We start from the raw sequence: 25,777 nt of genomic DNA, 5'->3' as shown, positions 1-25,777 counted from the left end.
CTTGCTCACCCAGAGGCCATTTTCAGGGAGGGACTACAGAGCATGAAAACCGGCAAGACTTTGCAAAAGCTGGCTACCTGTGTGTGACACCAGGCGGGGAAAATCCACGAAAGTACACCGTCCCAGTGGGGCCCAACTGTGAAAAACTGTGAGTGTGACATGTATATGTCTGTCTACTGTCCTCTTGCGTGAAACTCTTGTGAGTGGGGCAAAAAAAAGGCTCCAGCGGAGCAAGGCTGCTCCGCTTTGCTACGCGGCCATGCACTCTTTCTAAGGAAAGAACACCATTGCAACAAAAAGGAAAAATTACACTAAGAACGGTGCTATATCACAGAAGCAAACATTTATCTCCGGACTGTCTTCTCTGTTGCATGCTCAGGCCTAAGATTTGACCCAGTGTGAGGCTTCATCCACGGAGGACTCCCCTCCCTTAGAGGCAAGTCAGCCCATCCAGAAAGGGAGGAGCCAGAGGAGTGTGCTGCCTGCATCATATAGACAATGAATACCACCACAACACGTAGAAAAACCCGCAATACAAGTGTGACAATGGGGAAACAACGCAGGCCAGCATCAGACATAGAGAATGAAGATGACAATTCTGAGGACCAGATAATGACCAACCAACTAATCAACCTCTCAGATAAGGACTTTAGACTAGCAATATGGAAGATGCTCAAAGAACTCCAAGAAACCATGGATCGAGTTGAACAGAACACTAATAAGAACCAAGAAAATATGAAGACAGAAATCACAAAACTCCAAACTAAAATAACATGTCAACTAACAGGACTGAAAAAGTCAGTAAACGAAGTGAATGACAAAATGGATAAGCTCTGGGACAGGGTATCAGAAGCTGAGAATAGACTTGGTGCTGTGGAAGATGAGATACATAACAATTCCATACAGCAGGAGAGATTGGACAAAAAACTTAAAGCAAATGAGCAGACAATGGAAAAATTAGTCAAAGAATGGGAACAGATGAAAATAGAAGTCTATGATAAGATCAACAGAAACAACTTAAGAATCATTGGAGTCCCAGAGACCCAGGAAGAAAATTTCCAGGAAGAATCAACGGTCAATAACATCATTAAAGAGAAACTTCCAGAGCTAAAGGATATATGTGATCAAATCCTGCATGCCCGAAGAGTACCAACCAAAAGAGACCCCAGAAAAACCACCCCAAGACACATCCTAGTCACAATGAAAATCCCACAGATAGAGACAGAATTGTGAAAACAGCAAGATCAAACGGGGAAATCACGTTCAAGCAAGCTTCCCTGAGATTTACAGCAGACATGTCACCAGAAACACTCAATGCCAGAAAGCAGTGGTGGGATATTGTGACAAGACTGAATGAAATGAATGCTTCACCCAGAATACTATACCCAGCAAAACTCACTTTCCGGTTTGATGGAAGAATACATAGTTTCACAGCTCAGAAACTTCACAGATCAAAACCAGTTTTAAGAGAAAAACTGAGGGCCAGGTGGTGGCGCTGGAGGTAAGGTGCCTGCCTTGCCTGCGCTAGCCTAGGATGGACCGCGGTTTCATCCCCCGGCGTCCCATATGGTCCCCCAAGCCAGGAGCAATTTCTGAGCGCATAGCCAGGAGTAACCCCTGAGCGTCAAATGGGTGTGGCCCAAAAACAAAAAAAAAAAAAAAAAGAGAAAAACTGAAAGACCGAATCTAAGACAAGACTACCCAAAAGACACACCAAATTTCGAAATAAAGATGGCATTAAATCCCAGGACAATTCTTTCTCTCAACGTCAATGGACAAAATGCACCAGTTAAGAGACACAGAGTGGCTAAATGGATCAAAAAACTCAATCCAACCTTCTGCTGCCTACAAGAAACGCACTTGAATAGTCAGAACAAACATAGACTCAAAATAAAAGGCTGGAGAAAAATTATCCAAGCAAACCACACCCATAAAAAAGCTGGAGTGGCCATACTAATATCAGATAATGCAAACTTTATACTCAGGAAGGTTGTAAGGGACAAAGATGGACATTTTATATTAATCAAGGGGTACGTAGAACAGGAAGAATTCACTCTCCTAAACATATATGCACCGAATGAGGGGCCAGCAAAATATTTAATACAACTGTTGACAAATCTGAAAAATAATATCAAGAACAACACAATAATTGTGGGGGACCTTAACACGGCTTTGTCAACATTGGATAGGTCAACCAGACTGAAACCCAACAAGAATATACTAGACCTGAGGAGAGAAATGGAAGAAAGAGGCCTAGTGGATATATATAGGACACTCCATCCCCAGAAACCTGGATACACATTCTTCTCCAATGTACATGGGACATTCTCCAGGATAGACTACATGCTGGCACATAAAACATACCTCCATAAGATCAAGAGGATAGAAATTTTGCAGACTACCTTCACTGACCACAAGGCTCTGAAATTATTTGTGAACTCCAAAGGGACTCAGAAGAAACACTTTAACACCTGGAAGTTAAACAGCCTCATGCTCAATAACTAGTGGGTCTGAGATGAAATCAAGGAGGAAATCAAAAGGTTCCTGGAAACAAATGACAATAAAGACACAAACTCTCAGAACTTATGGGACACAGCAAAAGCAGTACTGAGAGGAAAATTTATAGCTTTGCAAGCACACATCAGGAAGGAAGAAGGAGCTTCCCTGAGTAGCTTAATGACACAGCTAATAGAACTAGAAAATGCTCAACAAAAGGACCCAAGAATAGGAAGACAAGGAAATAACAAAGCTGAGAGCAGAAATCAACGAAGTGGAAACCCAAAAAACAATCCGAAAGATCAACGAAAGCAGAAGTTGGTTCTTTGAAAAAATAAACAAGATTGATAGACCACTGGCAAACCTAACAAAGAAAGAGAGAGAGAGAGAAACTTGATAACTCGTATCAGGAATGAAAAAGGAGAGATCACTACTGATATGACAGAGCTTTAAAGGGTAATCAGAAACTACTTTGAAAAACTCTACGCCACTAAAAATGAGAACCTGGAAGAAATGGATAAATTCTTGGACTCTTATAATCTTCCACGGTTGAAGGAAGAGGATGTAGCATATCTAAACACCTCCATCACCATTGATGAAATTAAAACAGTAATCAAATGTCTGCCGAAAAACAAAAGCCGAGGTCCAGATGGATTCACTAATGAATTCTATCAAACTTTCCAAGAGAAACTACTGCCAATCTTGGCAAAACTCTTTCATGAAATTGAACAAACAGAAACACTTCCAAATAGCTTTTATGAAGCCAACATCACCTTGATACCTAAACCAGACAGAGATGCTACCAAAAAAGAAAATTACAGACCAATATCGCTGATGAATGCAGATGCAAAGATCCTCAACAAAATCCTGGCAAATAGGATTCAATGCCTCGTTAAAAAGATCATCCACTACGATCTAGTAGGTTTCATCCCAGGAATGCAAGGCTGGTTTAACATCCGTAAATCTATCAACATAATACACAACATCAACAACAAGAAAAATAAAAACCACACATCATATCAATAGATGCAGAGAAAGCATTTGATAAGGTCCAACACCCATTCTTGATCAAAACTCTCAGCAAGATGGGAATGGAGGGAACCTTTCTCAATATAGTGAAGGCCTTCTACCACAAGCCAGTGGCAAATATTATCCTCAATGGAGAAAAACTAAAAGCCTTCCCTCTAAATTCTGGCACAAGACAAGGCTGTCCTCTCTCACCACTCCTATTCAACATAGCACTGGAAGTACTTGCTATAGCGATTAGGCAAGAAAAGGATATCAAGGGAATCCAGATAGGAAAGGAAGAAGTCAAGCTCTCACTGTTTGCAGATGACATGATACTCTACTTAGAAAACCCTAAAGACTCTATCAAAAAGCTTCTAGAAACAATAGACTCATATAGCAAGGTGGCAGGCTACAAAATTAACACACAAAAACCAATGGCCTTTCTCTACACCAATAGTAATAAGGATGAAATGGACATTAAGACAACAACCCCATTCACAATAGTGCCACACAAACTCAAATATCTTGGAATCAACTTGACTAAATATGTGAAGGACCTATACAAGGAAAACTATAAAACTCTGCTCCAAGAAATAAGAGAGGACACACGGAAGTGGAAACACATACCCTGCTCATGGATTGGCAGGATTAACATCATCAAAATGGCAATACTCCCCAAGGCATTATACAGATTTAATGCCATCCCTCTAAAGATACCCATGACATTCTTCAAAGAAGTGGATCAGACACATTTTCAAATTCATTTGGAACAATATACACCCTCGTATAGCTAAAGCAATCATTGGGAAAAAGAATATGGGAGGAATTACTTTCCCCAACTTTAAACTGTACTACAAAGCAATAGTTATCAAAACAGCATGGTATTGGAATAAGGACAGATCCTCAGATCAGTGGAATAGGTTTGAATACTCAGAAAATGTTCCCCAGACATACAATCATCTAATTTTTGATAAAGGAGCAGGAAATCCTAAATGGAGCAGGGAAAGCCTCTTCAACAAGTGGTGTTGGCACAATTGGATAGCCACTTGCAAAAAATTGAACTTAGACCCCCAGCTAACATCATGTACGAAGGTAAAATCCAAATGGATTAAAGACCTCGATATCTGCCCCAAAACCATAAGATATATAGAACAGCACATAGGAAAAACACTCCAGGACATTACAGGCATCTTCAAGAAGGAAACTGCACTCTCCAAGCAAGTGAAAGCAGAGATTAACAGATGGGAATATATTAAGCTGAGAAGCTTCTGCACCTCAAAGGAAATAGTGCCCAGGATACAAGAGCCACCCACTGAGTGGGAGAAACTATTCACCCAATACCCATCAGATAAGGGGCTAATCTCCAAAATATACAAGGCACTGACAGAACTTTACAAGAAAAAAACATCTAACCCCATCAAAAAATGGGGAGAAGAAATGAACAGCCACTTTGACAAAGAAGAAATACATATGGCCAAAAGACACATGAAAAAATGTTCCACATCACTAATCATCAGGGAGATGCAAATCAAAACAATGATGAGATAGCACCTCACACCCCAGAGAATGGCACACATCACAAAGAATGAGAATAAACAGTGTTGGCGGGGATGTGGAGAGAAAGGAACTCTTATCCACTGCTGGTGGGAATGCCGTCTAGTTCAACCTTTATGGAAAGCGATATGGAGATTCCTCCAAAAACTGGAAATCGAGCTCCCATACGATCCAGCTATACCACTCCTAGGAATATACCCTAGGAACACAAAAATACAATACAAAAACCCCTTCCTTACACCTATATTCATTGCAGCACTATTTACCATAGCAAGACTCTGGAAACAACCAAGATGCCCTTCAACAGACGAATGGCTAAAGAAACTGTGGTACATATACACAATGGAATATTATGCAGCTTTCAGGAGAGATGAAGTCATGAAATTTTCCTATACATGGATGTACACGGAATCTATTATGCTGAGTGAAATAAGTCAGAGAGAGAGAGAAAAACGCAGAATGGTCTCACTCATCTATGGGTTTTAAGAAAAATGAAAGACACCCTTGTAATAATAATTTTCAGACACAAAAGAGAAAAGAGCTGGAAGTTCCAGCTCACCTCAGGAAGCTCACCACAAAGAGTGATGAGTTTAGTTAGGGAAATAACTACATTTTGAACTGTCCTAATAACGAGAATGTATGAGGAAAATGGAGAGCCTGTCTAGAGTACCGGCGGGGGTCGGTTGGGGAGGAGGGAGACTTGGGACATTGGTGATGGGAATGTTGCACTGGTGATGGGTGGTGTTCTTTACATGACTGAAACCCAAACACAATCATGTATGTAATTACGGTGTTTAAATAAATTTAAAAAAAAGAATATTAAAATTATACAATTTAATCATGATTACATGATCATTTTCACAATATAATGCCTAACTAAGATATTACTTCTGGAATTTTTTGTTTGCCCCCAAAGCTGTGTTGTTATTTAAATAATAGTGTCTAAGCTATTTTAATAAATTACAATTTTAAGTAATTATACAAATAAAATAATTATTAATTTCAAAGTGAAATATATACTTCTGATATTTAATGTAATTCAAGTACAGTAATTGAGGACACCATTTAACTAGTGTGCATGCTATAAAACTCTCACTTATATTTTATTTATTAAAACAACCGATACTGTTATACAATTGCAGTTTTATTTGTAACTAAGCAACATGCTAGACAAAAATATAACTAAAATTTATATTGCCCTTGATAGTTATAACTATATTATATTCATTTCACTGTCTCCAGTAACTATAATGTCTTAGGTAGAAGAGTTCAGTAATTTGTGTGCTGAATATTAATTTGAGAATGAGTCCAAACACTATTCTACTCCAAATAATAAATAATAAATCAAACAGAAGAGTTTTCTGATTTTTCTATTCCTTCAGAGATAATCTATTCATAAAATTGTAGCATTTATCATTACAGCCACTTTTTATTCTTTACATAAGCTCATTTATTTTTTGCAGAAGGTACTTCTAATATTTTGTGAAAACAGTTTTATCATTTTTGAAATTTTAACAACAGAAAGTATATATACATTAATCAGTGGGGCTTTTTCTCCTCTCAAAATGAGCAGTGCAGAGGGAGTCAACTTACTTGAGAGAAAAGGAGAAAGTAACAACTCACATCATTAATCTTGTCAAATATTGAAAAGTCTTAAATCCTTTAGATTTTTATAAAAAGACAGGAAGAAAGGAAGAAAGGGAGGAAGGGAGTGAGGGAGGAAAAAAAGGGAGGTAGGAAGCAAAGTAAAGTAGGGAGGGGGAAAGAAAAGGAAGGAGGAAATATGAAAAGAATAAGAAAATAAAGGAGGGAAAGAGAACAAAGGAGGAAAGGAATGAGGAAGAGTGGAAGGAAAGAAAAGTAGCAAAGCAGTGCCAAATTCAGAGAGAAAAATTTCATTGTCTTCCTCCTAGTGCTAAAGCATTCTGGTCTTTTATTAAGAATATTGTAAATGTCTGTTTAAGGTACTCAGAAATGTATACTTTCAACCTTCTGTTTTTGGAGAAATTCATCGTATGAGCAGAAGAAAAATAACTGATTTTCCTTAAAAATTAAATATTTACTATTCATTTAGGCAAATGTTTTAATATTTAATGTTATTAATATGAAAACCATACAGGCCCTTTCCCATCAATATGCTCTATACACGCCACCATGGTCCCTATGTCACACTTTGAAAAAGCTCTTTATTCCTCTTCTCACTGTTACCCTCACTCCTCAGTACTTGGTAATTTGAATTGTGTAATTGAGTTTTTAACCCAACTTTTATTCTTACTTAGTAACCTTCCATTTATTATTTAGAATTAAAGTCTGTTTGCTCATTAGCGGAACATTAATGCTCCCCTTCTTCAAAGGTATGATGTTTAAGTAGCAGTTTGAAGACAATGAAGAGGTACACTAGATAACAGTTATTTGGTCGTATTTAGTGGTGGTGGAGTGTCACTTTGAAATCATACTATAAACAAAAATGTTATTGTAACTATGTTTTTTAAGTATAACTTAAAATCTATGTGCTTTGCATACAGTCCACATTCAATCCATCTGTGTCCTTTTCTCAAGCTTAAACTGTTGAAACTGTGACTGAAATATAGAAGTTAAAAATAAAAGCTACATTTTTTGTATTTTTAGGATTTCCATTATAGAAATTCAGATGAGACAAGGAAGCCCCTGTAGAAATACTGAGAGTCATTATATGAATTAAGAAAAAAATTAAATGTACCCATAAAGTACTAGTCAGTTTTAAAGACTCAGCTACATCTTTACATTAATGCCAGGAAGTTGCAACTCAAAAGCCAGCTAGTATATATATGATCATGACCATTAGCTAGACACTAGTATTTTCTGTCTTCAATCTAATACTCTACCTTCTACATCAATCCTTACATATGCAAATAATTGAATTTTGTCTTTCATAGTTCTTTCGTGAATTCAAATTTAAATAGATTTAATATTAATAAAAACAACTGAAAATTATTTAAAGAAAAATTATTAAAACTCTGCTCAATTTCCTTATTGTAACATATAATCTCCAAATTAGTCCTACCCTTACCTGACAACTCTATTTTAATTAAAAAAGCCAAAATATACAGAAATAAAATATCTCCTAGCATATATCTTCCTTTGAAATGTTGAATGCCAAAGATTTAAGCAAATATAAAAGAAAATGGACTGAAGAAAATAAATTGACAGTGGGATTCATTTTGAGGAAGATTCAAATATAAAAATTAAATGGAATAATTTTCTCCACGAAATTCTTAAATTAAGAATTAGTTCCCTTTTTATGAAGTTTTCATCCCCATCCAATGCCCCATCATACCAATTTAAAAAAATTATTGTAATGCTGATGCAGCTAAAGTGTTATAGTATTTGAATGTTTTAATTGGTGCGGTCTTTTCAATTATAAGCTTCTGCTGCTCATAAGCTACAACAATGCAATTTGTGTACCAGCTGTCCTCCTGGTATTAAAAACATTCAAAGTTAAACAGTCCATGATTTGGAGTAGTATCCAGTTTCTCCTATACTCTACACTTTGTGTCATGTCAAATACTATAACAATGTCACATAGCACAGCTGGAAGTTTGGTTGTATAAGTCTAAAATCTGAATCATACTTGATTTTGTATGACAAAGATTTGAGGAATGAGGAGCATTGATGGTGGTAATGTTGCTCTATTGAAGGGGAGTGTTCTGTTTATGACTGAAACCAAACTACAATCATGCTTGTAAGAACCATGTGTGCTTAAATAAAGATTTAAAGAAAAATAAAAACGTTTTGTGAGGTGTTTTAATCTAATAATCTAATAAAATGAGAGAAGGAAGGAAGGAAGGAAGGAAGGAAGGAAGGAAGGAAGGAAGGAAGGAAGGAAGGAAGGAAGGAAGGGAGGGAGGGAGGGAGGGAGGAAGGGAGGGAGGAAGGGGAAAGAAGGGAGGAAGGAAGGAAGGGAGGGAGGGAGGAAGAGAGGGAAGGAGGGAAGGAGGAAAGAAGAAAGGAAACCAGGAAGGAAGGAAGCCAGGAAGGAAGGAAGCAAGGAAGGAAGAACAAAGAAGAAAGGAAGGAAGGATGGCGGAGGGAGGGAGGGTAGGAGGAAAGGTAGCAAAGAAGGAAGAAAGGAAGAATAGGAAGGAAGGAGGAAGGTTATAAAATCAGTAAACTGCCTTTGTATAAAGGTGGGGCTGCAATGAATCAAATTTCAATGCAGGGTTGATCTGACAGAGCCTCCTTCAAAATGACTCCGAATAATAAATTTTGTAGTGCGAACTAAAAAATAAATAAACAAAACTATAGTAAAAATAAATCATATGAAACACAAAAAATACAATACAAAGAATCAATGACATTAAGGACTTATCTTAAAATACACATTCAATAAACTTTTAGCAAGGATTATAAAATTATGGGTACACAATTATAAAATAAAGATTAAAATCACAAAATATAAAATACAGTATCAAGTAATTAGAATCCAGTATGATTAATACATATCAACAATTTGAAACCATAGAAAGTAGATGGAATTATAGACGACACAGCCCACAACTGTTGAAACAAGAAGAAATAGAACACCTGAATCAATCATTCACAAGTATGGAAATTGTAACCGTATCTTAAAATTTTCCAAAAGTCAAAATCATAAGCCAGACTTCTTTTCAGTGACTTTTGTTAAACCTTTGACCAATAATGAAAGACTCTTCTATACAAAATCTTCAACATATTGAAGAAAGAAAATTTTCAACACACTTTTATTAAACCATTTTTTCAAACAGATAAGAACATCGCATTAAACCAAAACTATCAACTAATATCTCTCATAAGCCTATCTATCAAATTTTTCAACAAAACTCCAGGAAATAATGTTCAACAATTTATAAAAAATATATATACATTATGGTCCAGAGTGTTTATTCTAGTTGTTAATAGTTTTAAAATGTAAAACTCAAACAATGTGGTCCACTACTTAGTAAATTCAAAATACAACATGCTATCAATGAAAAAATCATGTAATCAGATCAATAGATATTGAGAAAGTACTTGATATCAATCAGTACCTCTTATGATCAAAACTCACAATACCCAAACCAACACAATAAAGGAAAAATACTATAAATCCAAAGTTAATATCATAGCCAATACTGAAAACTAAAATATCTTCTTTAAAATCATAAAGGAGCCGGGGCCGGGTGGTGGCGCTAAAGGTAAGGTGCCTGCCTTGCCTGCGCTAACCTTGGACGGACCGCGGTTCGATCCCCCGGTGTCCCATATGGTCCCCCAAGCCAGGAGCAACTTCTGAGCACATAGCCAGGAGTAACCCCTGAGCGTTACTGGGTGTGGCCCAAAAACAAAAAAACAAACAAAAAAAATCATAAAGGAGCCAAAACTATCTATTCAAGACACATTTGTTTAATATTTTTTAAAAACGGGCATTAAGTAGAACAGTTTAGACACTAGCAAGAAGTAAAATTTATCCATATTAGAGAATAACTGAAACTATATTTGTTATACTACATGATAACATGTAAAAGCATAATGACTTCATTTCAGTCTAACGATGAGTACAGCAATTACTTGTAAGATCAAAACATAAAAAACTTATTGAGATAGAAGAAAGAAATCTACAACTATATATCAAAATATTAAATGGCAGAGAATAAATGTAACAAAGAGGGTGTAAGCCCTGTATTATTAAAATCTATGACACTGTAAAAAATTAAATATATCTAGAAAATTTAAATGCCAGACTAATTTTTTAGTGTTTTCCTTATATGTGGCTGACTCAGCTTTGATCCTCAACCTCCCATATAGATCTTGACATCTGAGTACAGAGCGAGGAGTAATTCCTGAACATCAGTTGGGTGGCCCCTCAAAAATATTTAATTAATTAAAAATAATTTTCCTTTATACCATCATGTGAGGATTACTTAATTTTATTTATTTTTATTAATTTATTTAGAACTGTGGTTACAAAATATTCATAGTTGGGTTTCAGTTATCCCATGTATTCCATCCTTCACCAGTGTAACTTTCCTGCCATCAATGTTCCCCATTTACCTCCCCGACGCTGATTGTCTTTGATGTAGGCCTTCTAATTCTCTGAAGATCATTGTCATGGTAGTTGTCGGTGAAGTTTTTCTCTATACTGTGCTCACCACTCTTTGTGATAAGCTTTATATCATGGACTGGTCCTTCCGCCCTCATCTCTATTGTCTCTGGGTATAACTGTCTTATTTTACTTAAATCCCACAAATGAGTGAGACTATTCTGTGTCTATCTCTCCTGACTCATTTTACTCAGCATAATAGTTTCCATGTCTATCCACATGTAGGAAAATTTCATGACTTCATTTTTCTTGAAAGCTACATAGAGATTACTCAATTTAAAAAATATTGAAAAAGATAATGTTGGATAATAACTTTAAATATCTTAAAATTCTTTCTCCATGAATAAGACATTTATAAAGTGAATAGTCCTAGTATTCTGAACACAATTTCATATAAATTACATGTGATTAATGATCATATGTCAGGTATATAAGTTAAGATTGAAATGTATTTTTAATTAAAATGTTTAAAACATCAAATTAGGTTCTGGTATTGTGAAAATGTACAAAATTATCACAATTCATGGAATATTTCCAAATTTTAAAAGCATCTCAATGTGAAAGATGACTATTTTAAGGTATGAATATGTGCTGTGCTACATTCACAAATGCCAAAATACTTACAGATTGACATGGATTTTAAATCTTTCTTTTATGGTTTCAATATTTTTAAGTGCCAGGTTCTGTGGTAAGTGATTAAAAGAGTCAGCAAGTTTTTGTTCATAGTGATTCAGTTTTGTATGGTCACAGAATGTGTGGGAGCAATTAAAATTAATAGATTATATATTATAATCATGATCAGAGAACTTAGGTATGTTTAGTTTTTAATGAAACATGGTCCTCCTTTTCAGAAATGATGATTGCTTTTCTAAAGCACAAGAGTCTAAGAAATAAAGTCATATAAAGATTTAAAATAGAAGAAATGTACCTCTAGAGAATAAGTGAAGCATCACTATTTTTTTTAGAGAAGAACATATTTAGCAACTCTACATGCTACAGGAGTGCCAAAAAAACTTTGAATTTTTATAAACTCACAAATCTCAAGATGTCAATTATACAAAGCCAGGCAAAGGGTGAATTAAAGCATCAGAAATAACTATTACTCATTTTAGGAAACTCCTAACTAAGCAGCAATTTTTGTGGTCAGTCAAGTAGAATCCACTCTGAAACATTCAATTGGGTGACTCCAAACTACAGCCTATAAAATCCTGGCTTCCTTAAATCTGCTAAAGTGCGTTTGCAGATTTGGTAAGAAAATCACTTAGAGGTCACTGAGTCCAAGCTTCAAGGCCATTCAGAAATATTAACAAAGAGGTAGGCAGGCACTCATAGCTCATGCAGTTTTAGGACACACAGGGAGTGGAGGTGGGGTGGGGGACAGAAACAAAGTTTACAGTTTGCCCAAACTCTGCTTGCTGTGAGAGTCCTGTTCTCTATTAATAGAGAATAAATCTGTACACAGTGCATAATGGAATGGAAAGAAACACTATTCAAAAACTAGATAGAAGAAGCATTAACTTCAGGTCTCAAAGAATTGTGTCCAAGCAGATGAGATTGAGACTATAATTAAAATATCTAGATTCAAGGGAAATTCACACTAAAGATTAGAGTTTACCACATATAAGCTTTACTAAGAAGGACTCATAGCTGAATTTTAATTTGGAGAGTTCTAAAATTGGGAACAGTCTTGAAGATTCTATAATAATGCCAATGAAGCAATTTTGTTAAGCCTGCCAAGGATGGTAGGATTAGTATTAAGCATGCTGAGCACTTTTACATACATTAACTTATTTCATCCTCCCATCCACCCCATGAGGTAGGCTTTTGTAATACCTCCATGGAAAAGTGGGCAAAAAAGATGTTCTGCAGTTCACGGTCTATGAGATTGAAACTGCAGAAATTATAGGAAGTAAAATAAGAAATCAGTGAAATAGAGAACTTTCTTTAATGATTTTTATTAATCTTTATTTAAACACCTTTATTACAAATATGATTTTTATGGCACTGTGGCACCAGTTTTATTATTGTTTTTAGTGGTGCTTAGGATATATTTAAATTACATCTATTTTGTCACCAAATAGTACTGAGAGTAGGTCACTTGTTTTACATTCAGCTGACCTGGGTCCAATCCACAGCACCACATATATATCCATTCAGCCCACCAGGAGTGGCTCCTGAGCAGTAGACTGAAACTCATTATTTTTTTGACACTAAATGGTTTTGCTTTTCTCAAATCAAGTGTAGCTATTACAGCACATAAAGAGCAAGAATGTCATATAAGCATTGAATTAATAATATATCATAGAACATAAATTTATTGTCTATCATATAGCAATACTTTTATTGCTTTAAGTTACACAAACATTGTGTAAATAAATCCTGATTATGAGTCTTTTTTTTTGGTGTTTGGGCCCAGAGACATTCAGGGGTTACTCCTGGCTATGCGCTCAGAAATTGCTCTTGGCTTGGGGGTACTATATGGGATGCAAGGGACCAAATAGAGGTCTGTCCTGGGTTAACCCTGTGCAAAGCAAATGCCCTACTGCTGCGCTATTGCTCCGGTCCCTCTGTTACATTTTTAAAGTATTTTATGGTGACAAACAGGTATCAGACATAAAAATTACAATATATTAACAGACTCAGTTTGTGTTAAAATTTAATAAATTAAGATATTTGAGGGGCCGGGCGGTGGCGCTCGAGGTAAGGTGCCTGCCTTACCTGCGCTAGCCTAGGAGACGGACCGCGGTCCGATCCCCCGGCGTCCCATATGGTCCCCCAAGCCAGGAGCGACTTCTGAGCGCATAGCCAGGAGTAACCCCTGAGCGTCACCGGGTGTGGCCCAAAAACCAAAAAAAAAAAAAAAAAGATATTTGAGAGGTATATATAGTTATATATTATATAAGATATATAGTTATAATCATAGACATATACATATATTTTTTAAAATTTAAATTCTTAATTGAAGGCATCCTAACTAATTACCAGGAAATAAAAATCCTACATATGTGTTCTTCATGTTTATTTAAAAACACAATTTGGGGTCTGGAGAAATAGTACAGTGGTTATGGCACCTGCCTTAAAAACAGTTAATCCCAGTTTTATCCTTGCTACCACATATGATCCTCCTGTGAAACACTTGAAGTGATCTCTAAGAACTGCTGATATCCAACACTGACTCTCTGACAATAAAAATAGCAATTTTTATTATCTGTTGTCATTGGTGATATACATACCATTTTCAGGGCAATATATTGAAGAATGAGTTATTTGAACAGTTTTAATTTCTAAAGAAGATATTTGTAGAATATCTAGAAATTAAAACATTACATGTATTACTGAGTTAAATTAGGAAAATAATTCTATCTTAATGATTTTCTGTTGATGTCTTGTTTGTGAATAGCTAATGAATAACACAATGTATAACAAGTATCTTAGCCCCAAAATAATTTACATTAGCAGTCATGACTAATAGGAAACATAGATGCACATCTATCTTTAACAAATCACCACCACTGCAATTCACTCTGTGCAGTTTAAACAGAAAGAAAAAAAAATCCAGAAAAGCATTTTGAAATGAAAAGCAAAGGGGAGATCCAAAACATTTCTTATCATAGCATCTGTTAATTTTCAGAAAAGTCATGTCCATCTAAAAAACTCTGAATCAAAACATTTTTACATTTATTGAAGAGATAAAAAGAGAACAAGTATAAGCATGATATAAGATTATTTGATACTATCTTAAACATTATGTCGTGTTTACAATACTCTACTATATTACTTATATATATATATATATATATATATATATATATATATATATATCTGCATAAGAACATGAAAGCCAGAAAAGACCTTTATTTCTACAATGAGAGAAATAGGCAATATATGATTGTGTAAAAAAATATAATGTGACTTATATTTGTCCTGAATGCAGGACAAAATACACAACAATCACTATGCGATTCTTCCATCTGCTTCTGCTCTATTAAAGAAATTAGTCTTCAAATCAATAAGAAATATTCATTTCCTTGGTCCATAGTTAAGAGAAGGGGAGAAAAAATTCTAATTTTGCCTTTCAGCCAAAATACAAATCCCCACACATTATAATGGGAATTTTTCTGAGAGCCACAAGTTTAACTCTAGAGATGATTATAAAGGGTATTAAAAGACTGCCTGGGGTCATTTAACTCATTTCATAGATTTCTTCAGTATTGTAAATCTGATTGTCAGACTTGTTTAAACATTCAAACAGTACAGTATAGGCAGAAGTTGTGATTTCTTCAGATTAGCAGAGTAACCCAAAGGAATTGATCAAGAAAAGAAATGGTCAAGAACTAACACTATCTTGTCAGACTTGTTGACAGTGTGTCCTCGGAGACATGATTCTATCTTCAAAGCGACACACAAGTTATGTTCACTGAACTCAGAATCCTATGTAAGGCACATAGCCGAGTTAGCTGCCTGCTCAAATAAAGCATTTAAATCTGGTTTTCAATTATGCTGACCCTCAGAAAGATGCCTGTCTATGTAAGGAACTATTATTTCTATCATAAAGCAAAAAGAAAATATAAAATAAGTGTCTTTTCATTTTAATTTATATTGTCCTTGATTTAATGTTTCCTTTATATATCAGAAATAAAACCATCACTGCAAGACAACAGATAATATCCAATGAAAACAGACCTTTATATTCATAATAATTCTGTGGAAGAGGGAGACTGGATGCTTGGTTGATAGTTTGCAGAGTAACACTGTAGCACTAAACAAATAAGCATCCACAGTCTTGTAAATCTTTATTACCTCAAAAATAATGAATATAATTAAGAAGGTTCTTCGTTTTTTGGCAAATTATTAGTTAAGGTAAATAGATAAACTGTGTGAAAATAATCTACAGAAGTTATTGAATCATGTCTTCATGTCTTTCTCTAAAATATCTATTTTGACCTAAAACAGTCTTTAGAAAATGGATTTCCATCACTCTGAACAAGTATACAGTGATGCAAAATTGCATGATAGTCCCTCCTTTTACTAGCTTAGAACTATTGGATATATTTCTACTTAGGGTTTTTAGTATGTAAAAATAAAAATGATGTCTGTTATGCATTTTGATATATTTGAAAATACTTGAAACTATGAAATTATACAAACTAATCTTGTTTAATTTCTTAAATACTTATGATTTTCAAAGCTAATGTTATGGTAGTTACAAATAAATGATTTTATGATAAATTCTAATTATGTTCCAATCACTCCAGTCTTCCAGCATAAGTTTTGTCTTTTAATATTTTTAATGTTGTTTAATTTTTCAAGAGTATCCTATTTTGTCCTAGGCTATTAAAAGTTTTATATTTTGGAAAGAAAAATTTTAAATCCCTGAAATCAGGGTTATGCAATATAGTAAGTATTCTGTAGGTAGATGATTAAAAAATATTGAATTAAAGTCTTACCAGATGCAAACATGCAAAAGAGGAAAAAGTGATTCTTTAAGTGGCTTACTCTGTGACTTTACTCAATTTCCGAGTCCAGGAAATCACTTTACACGCATGTGAGTATCTTCTCAACTCACCAAAAGCATCAAGGTGGAAACTCTGATAAGAAGAATCCCTTCAAATTAACCCTCCACTAAGATAGTTGAATGTCATTCTCCAGGAAACCCCTTTACTTCCAGAGACAAGTGCATCATAGAAGCCCCAGGGCATTAACTAAACTAAACAGACCATATTAATACTCTGAATACTCTGCAATTAAATGACCATTGGAGTCAAAACCCACAAAATTAGGTCAAGTATCTAAAATGCCATTTCTGAAAAAGAGTATCATCTTCCTAAATAAAAGACTGGAAGAGGATTCAGTTTGCTAACAAAATAGCAAAGAATTCAGAACACAATGGGAAATTATTCATCAAAGCAACAGCCAAGAAAATAAACTTGAATGAAAAAAAGTAATCAACTGATGTCAACTTTGAGATGAATCAGTTGTTCAACTTGGTTTAAAATAGCAGTCAAAAAATGCCTCAGAATCAGCTACAAACCATCTTGATACAAATGAAGATGTAAAAAAAATTTGGCAAGAAGTTATATAAGAAAATCCAATGGAAAGAATCAGATAACTGAAAGAACATGTTTCAAGTGCTGAAAGAAAGACTACCAATAGCAAGATTTAGATCGAAAGCTCTATCTTTCAGGAAAGAAGTGGAAATTAAAACTTTCTCAGAAAAAAAAAACTAAAAGAATTTATTACTTGCTGACCTACTTTTAAATACTAAAGGAATTTCTTTAAGCAGAAAGAAAAAGATAAAAGAACTCTAGAGCATCATAAAGAAAAAATTTAAAATTGCAATAATTTGTACACATCAGTATAATATGTATAATATAGCAAATAATATTATTCAAAATGTTTATGCTACAATACTCTGATATTTGAAAGTGGAAGAAGTAGACTTCAATGAAAATCAAATTTACCATTATCTGAATCATAAAAAATAATGATGTAAATACACTGTGTAAATATTATAATAGTCTCATATAAGGATTATGTAAACTAAAAGATAAGTTAAAATTTTTTATAATCTTAAAACTTAAAAATGTGTTTTCTACACGAAGAACAGAATCAGGAAAAGAGATAACATCATTAAAATGGAAAACTGGTAATAAACTGGCAGGTGATTGCTAACATGGGAGTAATTATATCAAGTATTAATAGAAATATAAGATTTGACAGCATATATAAACAAGTTCCTAACAATTTTGATTTTATAAGAAATAAAATTCAAAGTAAAATGCACAAGTAGGTGAGAGTAAAAGAATGGAAAATTATTCTATTATAGCTAATTTCAAATGATTGCTTTATTAATATCTGATAAAATATATCTAACAAAACACTATAAAACAGTGCATTATTAAACAATAGTAAAAGTATTGTTCTCAAGAAACGTTCAGTGTTCCTAAATATGTGTGTACTGATAAACAAAACCTTATGGTAAACAATAAATGAATCACCACACCAATATGTAGTAGCAGATGGGACAAATCATATATTCAGTAAAAGACTCAAATAATTCACCACGTTTCTGGGTAGAATTCTTAAGAACCTGAGTGCCAAGTCAAGTATTTACAAATATTTTTCGAGAATCACATACTTAAGACCAAGTGGAATAGATTTGAGAGATTGTCTCATTAAAATTATTACTATGGTTGATATACACTTGATTGGCTGGTTCTCCTCAAAACTTATACCCACTTCTGATAACATGGACTGAGAAAGCCCTAAGGTTACAAAATAATCTGTTATATATTTACCCACGCTAAAACATCTCACAGTGGAATATCCTATAATCTGGAAGCCAGATAAAAAATGTATTCTGAAACTGCAAACCAAGAGAGAAGTAGATTCCATGGAAAACAAACTGAACCTTTAAAAGAAAACTTAGCAGTGTTTGGAATGAATTTCTCAAAATGAGTCTAAGATTGTTTGCATAATCATCAACTTTTGAAGGGCAAAGATGTGTCTCAAGCAAAACATAGGACAAAATATATAACATGCACTAGAAGTTGTTGCAGGGTATGCAATTGCAAAATTGAGCAGAAATCCAAACAAATGTTTTGGAATTCTCAATCATGAATTGGTTAGGGAATAGATCTCTAGAGAGAAAAAGGTTTTCTAAAAGAAAAACCCAGGTAAAAATTTTATTGCATTTTAGAATATAAAATCTGACACTGTTAGCAAGATTCCACTGCAGCTGGGTGTCATCCTAATTATGTAACACATGTCCAAGAATGTTTTATTTATTTTTGTGTTTGGAAATACTTGGAAGTCAGATAGAAAAACGTGGAAGCTGATTGTGGTACTAATGGCTCAAAAATAAACTTCATATTAGCATGGACCTTGCAGATTACACTGAAGCAAGAAAATGTTGGACAAATTGAATGCCTGAGAGAAATAAGGAGGAGTTGAATTTTCTTTATGTCATTTTTTAATTAAAACATTCAAGAGTGAATCATCATGGTCCAATGATGACTTCTGACAAAGAAGATATTCACATGATAAAATGAGATGTAGTATCCAGGAGTGGAACATATTTCTTTATATAAGTAAACAGAATTAAGAGTACAGTTTCAGGGGCCGGGTGGTGGTGCTAGAGGTAAGGTGCCTGTCTTGCCTGTGCTAGCCTTGGACGGACTGTGGTTCGATCCCCCGGGCATCCCATATGGTCCCCCAAGCCAGGAGCAACTTCTGAGCGTATAGCCAGGAGTAACCCCTGAGCGTCACCGGGTGTGGCCCAAAAACAAACAAACAAACAAAAACAAAACAAAAAAAAAAGAGTACAGTTTCAGAGTAGACCCCAGGAACACATCAAACCTGATAAAAAAAATCATTGGAAATGATAATTGCTTTATTCATACTTCACAAAAGGCAACAGACAATTATTACCCTAAAGACCTTCTAACTTTTCAAGTTTTTCCTACATTTTGAAATAATCTTTGTATAAAGAAAACCATAATAATGGGGAATTTTAGTAAGGATTTATACCACTGGCTTCTATATGTTTATGCTAATTTTTATTTTCTAATTCTTCACTATTTTGGTTTCCATTAGGAGAAAATTTTGTTTCTAATGACAAATTTACCTCAACATTTCATAATAATTTTCATTATCATGGTAAATAATGGCATTTAATCACTACCTGAATTTGTCTTTTTATTGGGGGAGTGCTGCAATACTCAGCTGTGCTCACATTCACTCCTGGCAATACTCTGGACCATTTTGGGGAATTCATTGCAGGTCATGGAATGTATTAACTCTCCAGCCCAAAATTTTCTTCCTTAATAATTGAATTAATCTATAATAATTTATGTTGGCTTAATATCTTTTACTTTTATATGATTTTTCAAAAATAATAAATGTTTTGTTGTTGTTGTTTTGTCTTCTGGGGGCCTCTACCCTGAGGTGCCCATGGATAACTCCTGCTAATGTTTAGGGAACCATATGAAGTCTTATAGAATAGAACCAAGATCCACCACATGCAAGTCAAATTCCCAACTTATTATACTATCTTTTAAACAACAGGATAATAAACATTCATAATTACTTATTATTCTTGAAGAAAATAAATCTTTCAAGCTTATTATTTTCATCTTACTTTTGTTATATAATTTCTCATTATTAATAATGTATTACCATTATTTACTAAGTTCAAAATTTTCTTTTTTTTCTTTTGGGTCACACCTGGCAATGTACAGGAAATAATTCTAGCTCTGTACTCATCAGGAATTACTCATGGAGGGAGTGGGGGACCATAGGTAATACCAGGAACAAACTTGGGTTTACTACTATAGACAATTATCCATCTTAGCCATTTTACTATTGCTCTGGCCCCACATTGATTCTATCTATAAATTACTTCAATTTTGCATACCATCTGTTTTGTGACTCAGTTTTTGAACTTTAATATTTTTGCCTCAGGGCTGAAGCAATAGCGCAGTGGTACAGTGTTTGCCTTGCACTCAGCTGACCCAGGACAGACCTCTGTTAGATCCCTGGCATCCCATATGGTCCCCCAAGCCAGGAGTGATTTCTGAGTGCATAGCCAGGAGTAACCCTGAGCATCACAGGGTGTGGCCCAAAAACAAAACAAAAATACAACAGAAACAAAATTTTGCCTTCAAGTTCATTCTATTTATTTTCTGTAATGTTTCGTTTGTTTCCTTCACAAATATCTTAACAGACAATTCTCTCTGTCTCTGTCTGTCTCTGTCTCTGTCTGTCTGTCTCTGTCTGTCTCTGTCTCTGTCTGTCTCTCTCTGTCTCTGTCTGTCTGTCTCTCTCTGTCTCTGTCTCTGTCTCTCTCTGTCTCTGTCTCTCTCTCCCTCCCTGCCTCCCTTCTCCCTATGGTGCTCAAAGATCACCCCTGGCTCTCCTCTCAGAAATTACTCCTGGAAAGTTTGGGACAGGGGTGGATGCCAGGATCGAATCCTGGTCCTCCACGTGCAAGGCAAATGTTCTATCTGCTATGCTATCACTCTGGCCCAATTATTTGAGGTAATTTTAGGGACCTCCTTAGATGGTCCCAGAGGGTTTTGGAGTAACTCTGTATTTGATCTGGTTTAATGTTAATACTATCCCTGTTAATGTTTGGGAGCCAAAGTTTGAACAAGATTGGATAGAGAGATGACATATCCCTGTATCCTGTAATAGCTCCCCAGCTGCTACCTTTCTGTTTGAATATTTTGTCTTATTGAACATTGATTCTCACATTTATTAAATTCTCACATTTATTAAATATTCTCCTATTAACAGTGCCTCCAAAGTCAAGTGTACACACACTGACAGGCCCTATAATTCTTCCATAATAGCTGACCTTGACTATCAGTTTCTTGCAGTGGTCCTCAAACTATGGCTTGCGGGTCACATATTGTATTTGTATCTGTTTTGTTTCTTCTTTGCAAAATAAGATATATGCAGTGTGCATAAGAATTCGTTCGTAAGTTTTGTTTTTACTATAGTCAGACCCTCCAATGGTCTGAGGGACAGTGAACTGGCCCCATGTTTAAAAAGTTTGAGGACCCCTTCAGGGTCTTTCCAAAAGGTTCTCAAGTGCCTCTGACCATCAGTTCTTTTAGCAGCATCCCAAAATGAATCTATGACACATGATTCGGCACACTGATCAATTCCCTTATAATATGAAAGATAAGAACTATAGTTTTTTAGAAAAATATCTTTAAATATATTCAAATCACATAATGGGGCTGAAATTTTTTATTCTTACTGATAACCTGGTTTGAAGAATGCAGTTTGACTTTTAAAATGCATATTTTAATATCAGTTTGTCACCTAAATCAAAACTAGATGTTACCCCATTATCAGCATTTCTGTGGCTATATGGAAGCTTATCTCCAAGTAAAAAGATTTTGAAGACTATTCTTGACCAAAATAGAGAAAAATCACTCTGATATAAGCTGAATGTAATTTTTAAAATAGTTAAATTTAAATCAAATTATAAAAATTACAAATCAAATTATAAATAAAATGGAGGTGTAGGGAGGACAATTTAGGGATGGGAATCCCCCTGATTTTATGTAAATATGTACCTAGAATATTATTGTCAACAATATGTAAGCCACTATGATCAAAATAAAAATTATATATAAAAAAAAGGGCTTTAGTAGTATTAACAACCTTGTAACCATAGTGTTTAAATTAAAAATAAAACAAAGGTTAAAAAAACTAAAAAAAATTATAAAATTATAATCATCATGTATTAACTTGATGATTGTTTAAGAAATAATTGGGACTTCTAGCCAAAGCAATAGCACAGTGGGTAGCACACTTGCCTTGAATGAAGAGGACCTGGGTTCTATCCCTGGAATCCCATATGGTTTCCTAAGATACCAGGAGTAATTCCTGAATATAAGTAGAGTCAGGAGTAACCCCTGAGAACTACTGGGTGTGATCCCCAAATTAAAACAACATAAAGGAGTAAATAGGACCATTTCTTAGCCTTTCCACTTGAAAATACAGTATCTATAAAATATATTTTATATATTTATAAAAATATTTCTAAATTTTTTTAATTTGACTTTAGGTAAATACTTCAAATTTGAAAAAATTTTTATAATTATCTGTAATTTCTAGCAAGAATATTACTTCTATAAATGTTTGATTTCATGGATTAAATTTGTTTTTATTGTTGCCTTTTTTGGGGGGGGTGTAGGCCATGTGGGTGACACTCAGGGTTTAATCCTGGCTCTGTGCTCAGGAATCACTTCTGGAAGCTCAGGGAACCACATGGGACACCAGAAATCAAACCTGGGGGTCCCGGAGAGATAGCACAGTGGCGTTTGCCTTGCACGCAGCCGATCCAGGACCAAAGGTGGTTGGTTCGAATCCCTGTGTCCCATATGGTTCCCTATGCCTACCAGGAGCTATTTCTGAGCAGACAGCCAGGAGTAAGCCCTGAACAATGCCGGGTGTGGCCCAAAAACAACAAACAAACAAACAAAAAGCAAGGCAAATGCTCGAACTGCTGTACTATTACTCCACCCCATGATTGGATTTCTATGAATAGTTTTACAGACTTATTTTTCTAAGTTGGTTAAGAGCAGGGATGGAGAGTAGAGACCTTGTTTAGTCTGTTTGTTTATTTGTAACTTCAGTTCAGATTAAACAATTCAGCTTGCAGCTTGGTCAGAATAGTCTCCCAAAATACACTATGATAAACTTGATACATTATATAATGCTTTTATTCCATGCTACCCCATATGTACATGTTCATCTTTGATGTTGAAGAAGTCTGCTTGATGTTGGTATAAAAACTTGTTACAGAGACTGTAGAGAGAATGCCATGATGCAGCCAGGATTGCCAAAATACATCAGCAGGCAGAAATATTGGGCTAATTATATTCACAAAGCTATTTTCTTAGATTATTACAATTCATAGCACAGCTTATAGTAACAGATATTTGTGATATGCCAAATGATGAAACAAGTTTTATTTCCAGTTGCTAACATGTAAAATAACAAACACATATATCGGCATTTATTTTAAGATATTCACAAAATTAAGAGCAGAAACAAGATGCCACCTACCTCCTAGACAGTTGATAATGGATAATATGTGTTGTGTATTATAAATAACAGAAAATATGATATATCTTAGGTTTACTTGAACTTTAGTTTCATTTTCCACTCCTTTTCCAAGAAATAAGTTCAGAAGTAAATTCAAAATATTCTATCAAATATTTTTTCTGTTTTACCTGACCATTCATCATTTATATATCTCTGAAGCTACACTTATATTTATGTTTTTATTTTTGTAAAGATGCACATTAGAATATTTTTATTTTAATAGTAACACAATAAGATTAAACAAGGGTAAATATGGTAGCTGAAAAATTTGAACCTACTCTAAAATAATTAAACTCTATATTTTAATTGTATGTTTTATTTTAATTGTATTTTTTTTAGCATGCCAAGCAATACTCAGGGGTTATTCCTGGTTCTGGTCTCAGGAATTATTTCTAGTGATGGTTAGGGGACCATATGGGATGCTGGGGTTTCGTGCAATGCACATTTGCCTTATGCAAGGCAAGAATCCTCCCACTATACTATCACTCCAGCTCCACCTAATTGTATTTTTAAAAAATGGCTAAATATTTTAGGCTAGATGCCTATAAATATAATATAATATAATATTTATTATATGATAATGCTTAGATTATCTAATTTAGATTACATATGAGAAAATATTATTTATTCCATATGTATGCATTTAACTTAAACATATTCTTATAATAAACAGTTGTTGATTTCATTTTAAATTAAATGTTCTTATATTGTTATGAAATTACAAAGTTAATCATGATTGTATTTCAAATATAAAATATTTTTATGCCAAAGACTATGGAATACTTCACAAATGTTCATGACACTTTTCAAAAAGGAATGCTAATCTCTGTATCTTTCCAATTTTTGTATGTGTGCTGCTAAAGTAAGCACTAAATAGTTAATTTCTTGACCACAAACATTTGCATACATTGATGTCCATATTTACAAAAAACAATGGTGAACTTAAATAATTAAATTTTTAATTATTCTTTACTAATGGTCAAAAAAATTTGCCATTCTTTTTGTCAATTGATGGAAACTGGAAAATTACATGCTGCTTTGGATATCATGTGAGACTTATTGTTCAATATATAGTATTAAAATAATGCATATTTTATTCTTTGAATCATTACATTTTTATAACTAAAGGATACAATATTAATATACATTATAATAAGAAAAAGAATCAAAGCTTAAAATAAAAATTCTTTCTGGCAGGTCTAAAAACAACATTCTAGGTCAGGTGGTTCAAAACTATATAAATTGCATTTTTAAGTTTTAGTAAGTTGCACTGAAAAATTATTTTAGTAAGTTGCATTATCTCTTTAATATATTATAAAAATATTAGCAAGTAGGTGCCAGGGAGATAGCCAAGTAGTGGGGTGTTTGCCTTTCATGCAGAAGACCGAGAACGAAGTAAGGTTTGATCCCCAGCATCCCATATGGACTCCTGAGCCTCCAGTTTCAATTTCTGAGCACAGAACCAAGTTACCCATTAGCACAGCCTGATGTACTCCCACCCCCCCAAAAAAAAAGAAAAAAGAAAAGAAACTATTCAGATGTAAAAAGTATGGCTGAGATTTTCTTCATCCTTAACAGTATTATTTAATCTTCATACCACAATATATATATTTAAGGCATAATATGTCATCAGAAATATCTATAACATAAATATAGCATTTTCATTACTCAAGCGTCACTTAATTCTGAAGGTGAATTACAAATTTAAAATAAAAACAAAAGTCTTTGATTCATGCCAAATTTTCATTTTTCTTGAAACAAATTTCCTATTAAATTTCCAGAATGTATATTGTTCTATGAGATGAAAAACACCTGAATAACATATCAAAATAATAATATATAGCTTCTACAAATGTTTATCAAGCCTATAGTCAAAATTTTACTTAGTAATCTATTTGACCAGTCTCAAAGATAAAATAAAAACTTTGGCTTAACACCTTAGAGCCATCAATGAGCAAGGGACAAAGGCATGACATATGTTTTTCTCCATTGAGAATAATA

General features: G+C 34.2%; 1 protein-coding gene and 1 non-coding gene across 2 annotated transcripts in view; both read right to left on the bottom strand.

The window, feature by feature from the left end:
- MAGI2 (membrane associated guanylate kinase, WW and PDZ domain containing 2) overlaps positions 1–25,777 on the bottom strand; it is a 1,487,205-nt gene that overhangs the window by 1,357,120 nt on the left and 104,308 nt on the right. The window lies entirely within an intron of this gene.
- LOC126030027 (U6 spliceosomal RNA) lies at positions 24,545–24,646 on the bottom strand. The gene has a single exon (XR_007503066.1). It is a non-coding gene; the product is annotated as a U6 spliceosomal RNA (small nuclear RNA).

The sequence above is a fragment of the Suncus etruscus genome, chromosome 1, assembly GCF_024139225.1.
Source record: "Suncus etruscus isolate mSunEtr1 chromosome 1, mSunEtr1.pri.cur, whole genome shotgun sequence".
NCBI lineage: Eukaryota > Metazoa > Chordata > Mammalia > Eulipotyphla > Soricidae > Suncus > Suncus etruscus.
Note: the sequence above shows the minus strand (reverse complement) of the source record. Positions and strands in the feature narration are given on the sequence as shown.